General features: G+C 36.9%; 1 non-coding gene across 1 annotated transcript; it reads right to left on the reverse strand.

Annotated features, from left to right (window-relative positions):
- Window positions 1–248: 248 nt before the first annotated feature.
- TRNAC-GCA (transfer RNA cysteine (anticodon GCA)) lies at window positions 249–319 on the reverse strand. The gene has a single exon. It is a non-coding gene; the product is annotated as a tRNA-Cys (tRNA).
- Between the last annotated feature and the right edge of the window lie 3,536 nt (window positions 320–3,855).

Here is a 3,855-nt window from a genome sequence, read left to right on the forward strand (position 1 = left end):
TATTGATAAATCAAATCAATGACCCGAACCTATCAGTAATCAGTAATAAGCGAGGGTTTCTTTATTCATATTGGTACCGGTTTGGACCACACCCTAATTTTTTAAGAACGAATCAAAAGTTTTTTATAGAACCCCGGGATTCTGAAAATCTAGTATCGACAGTCCTAGCCCTTTGCCTCTGCTTCCGCTGGGCAAGAATTTTTCGAGTTCTATTAGCAGGATAAGGGATTCCGAGTCTTTTGTTGATCAGGCGACACCCGGATTTGAACTGGGGAGAAAGGATTTGCAGTCCCCCGCCTTACCGCTCGGCCATGCCGCCAAAACGATACAAAATAGATATAGATCAAAATATTCTTTTTTTTTTTTTTATTGGATCCAGTTGTTCTCTTCGGTTGATTCTATAGTATTTCAAAACACACAACACCTAAAAATTTCCCTTCTCTTTTATATTGAAAATTGAAATGAAAGAGAAAAAATAGATTTCCAGTCACAAAATCAAAAATTCAGGGCCAATTGGAACCATTAACTATTGTGAATTCATGAACGGTTCTTGAGTTTGGATCTCCAATCTTGTTTCCTTAATGGAATGGCATAAGAAAATAAAATTGATACACGACTAATGCTAATCAGTATCAATTATCAACTCTTTTCAATAATGAATCCTTTCAATTTCCAATTATGCAATTATAACAACAATTATGTGTATATGTAAACCCCGGGGTAAAAATTGTTACAGGGATACCTTACCTAGTCAGGTATCTTATATTCCTATAGAGAATCATCGTGATTCAACCTTTCATTGAATATATTGAATCTAAAATAGAAATTATGCTATAGCACGACCCATGTTGCCCCAAGTGGAACTGGGATAATGGGATATGCGGATAGCTAGATGCCTATATCTGCATGTACTTAATAAGTATAACTCACCCCTCTTACGTACTTCAAGCGAATCATATTCTACTCATTTTATTAACAAATGGGTAGAAATCTCTCTCCTCTCTGCGAATCATTTTTTAAAAAATGAATCAATCAAATAAGTGAAGTGCTAAAATCAAAGGAAACTCTATTCCTGATTATTCTGTCTTTATATCATTCATAGAGAACGGATTAAATCCAGAATCTACTTCTAGTACCCAATCTGATCGTAATATCATAATAATAGGTATAAATTGGATCAATTTTAAAACTCTATAAGTTGAAGTGTCAGAATTTCGTTTACAGGAATTTTTTATCAATTCATTTCCATTTGTATCTGTCGAAAATTCAAATTTGAGTAGAAAATTCTCTTTATTCCTTCGTTCATACGTATTTCATACGTATATGGAGTTGGATCAAATTTCATGTGATTCAGTAAACAGAATATAAATTCCATCATTGCTAGATTGATCTATCTGGTTTGATATGGTTCGATGAAGAGTGAGCCAATAATGGTATTTTTTCGATAAATGGTAAACTTAAGATGCTCCGGGATGGAAATGAGGGAATGTTTACAATACCTGGATTTAGTCAGATACAATTTGAGGGATTTTTTAGGTTCATTGATCAGGGCTTGACGGAAGAACTTCATAAGTTTCCAAAAATTGAAGATACAGATCAAGAAATTGAATTTCAATTATTTGTAGACACATATCGATTGGTCGAACCCTTGATAAAGAAAGAGATGCTGTGTATGAATCACTCACATATTCTTCTGAATTATATGTACCCGCAGGATTAATTTGGAAAACTGGTAGAGATATGCAAGAACAAACCATATTTATTGGAAATATTCCTCTAATGAATTCCTTGGGAACCTCCATAGTAAATGGAATATACAGAATTGTGATCAATCAAATATTGCAAAGTCCCGGTATTTATTACCGTTCAGAATTGGACCATAACGGAATTTCTGTCTATACCGGTAGCATAATATCAGATTGGGGAGGAAGATCAGGAATTAGAGATTGATAGAAAAGCAAGAATATGGGCCCGTGTGAGTAGGAAACAAAAAATATCTATTCTAGTTCCATCATCAGCTATGGGTTCAAATCTAAGAGAAATTCTAGATAATGTTTGCTACCCTGAAATTTTCTTGTCTTTCCCGAATGAAAAGGAGAAAAAAAAGATTGGGTCAAGGGAAAATGCCATTTTGGAGTTTTATCAACAATTTGCTTGTGTAGGTGGGGATCCGGTATTTTCTGAGTCCTTATGTAAAGAATTACAAAAGAAATTTTTTCAACAAAGATGTGAATTAGGAAGGATTGGTCGACAAAATATGAACCGGAGATTGAATCTTGATATACCTCAGAACAATCTATTTTTGTTACCACGAGATGTATTGGCTGCTGCGGATCATTTGATCGGAATGAAATTTGGAATGGGCACCCTTGACGATATGAATCACTTGAAAAATAAACGTATTCGTTCTGTAGCAGATCTGTTACAGGATCAATTCGGATTGGCTCTGGTTCGTTTAGAAAATGTGGTTCGAGGAACTATATGTGGAGCAATCAGGCATAAATTGATACCGACTCCTCATAATTTGGTAACTTCAACTCCATTAACAACTACTTATGAATCGTTTTTCGGCCTACACCCTTTATCTCAAGTTTTGGATCGAACGAATCCGTTGACACAAATAGTTCATGGGCGAAAATCGAGTTATTTGGGTCCTGGAGGATTGACAGGACGAACTGCTAGTTTTCGGATACGAGATATCCATCCTAGTCACTATGGGCGTATTTGCCCAATTGACACGTCCGAAGGAATCAATGTTGGACTTATTGGATCTTTAGCTATTCATGCGAGGATTGGTTATTTGGGGTCTATAGAGAGTCCGTTTTATGAAATATCTCAGAGATCAAAAGAGGTACAGACAGTTTATTTATCACCAAATAGAGATGAATATTATATGGTAGCAGCAGGAAATTCTTTGGCGTTGAATCAGGGTATTCAGGAAGAACAGGTTGTTCCAGCTCGATACCGTCAAGAATTCTTGACTATTGCATGGGAACAGATTCATCTTCGAAGCATTTTTCCTTTCCAATATTTTTCTATTGGAGCTTCCCTCATTCCTTTTATCGAGCATAATGACGCGAATCGAGCTTTAATGAGTTCGAATATGCAGCGTCAAGCAGTTCCGCTTTCTCGGTCCGAGAAGTGCATTGTTGGAACTGGGTTGGAACGCCAAGCGGCTCTAGATTCGGGGGTTTCAGCTATAGCCGAACAAGATGGAAAGATCATTTATACTGATACTGACAAGATCGTTTTATCAGGTAATGGAGACACTACCATAAGCATTCCATTGGTTATGTATCAACGTTCCAACAAAAATACCTGTATGCATCAAAAACCTCAGGTTCCGCGGGGTAAATGCATTAAAAAGGGACAAATTTTAGCGGACGGTGCGGCTACAGTTGGTGGTGAACTCGCTTTGGGAAAAAACGTATTAGTGTCTTATATGCCATGGGAAGGCTACAATTTTGAAGACGCGGTACTCATTAGTGAACGTCTGGTATATGGAGATATTTATACTTCTTTTCACATCCGGAAATATGAAATTCAGACTCATGTGACAAGTCAAGGCCCTGAAAGAATCACTAATGAAATACCGCATTTAGAAGCCCATTTACTCCGCAATTTAGACAGAAATGGAATTGTGATGTTGGATCTTGGATAGAAACAGGTGATATTTTAGTAGGTAAATTAACGCCTCAGACAGCAAAAGAATCATCGTATGCCCCGGAAGATAGATTATTACGAGCCATACTTGGAATTCAGGTATCCACTGCAAAGGAAACTTGTCTAAAATTACCTATAGGCGGAAAGGGTCGAGTTATTGATGTGAGATGGATCCAGAAAGGGGGGGGTTCC

Source organism: Tasmannia lanceolata, unplaced genomic scaffold (genome assembly GCF_043159265.1).
Source record: "Tasmannia lanceolata isolate RefF3 unplaced genomic scaffold, GAP_Taslan_0.1 ptg000465l, whole genome shotgun sequence".
NCBI lineage: Eukaryota > Viridiplantae > Streptophyta > Magnoliopsida > Canellales > Winteraceae > Tasmannia > Tasmannia lanceolata.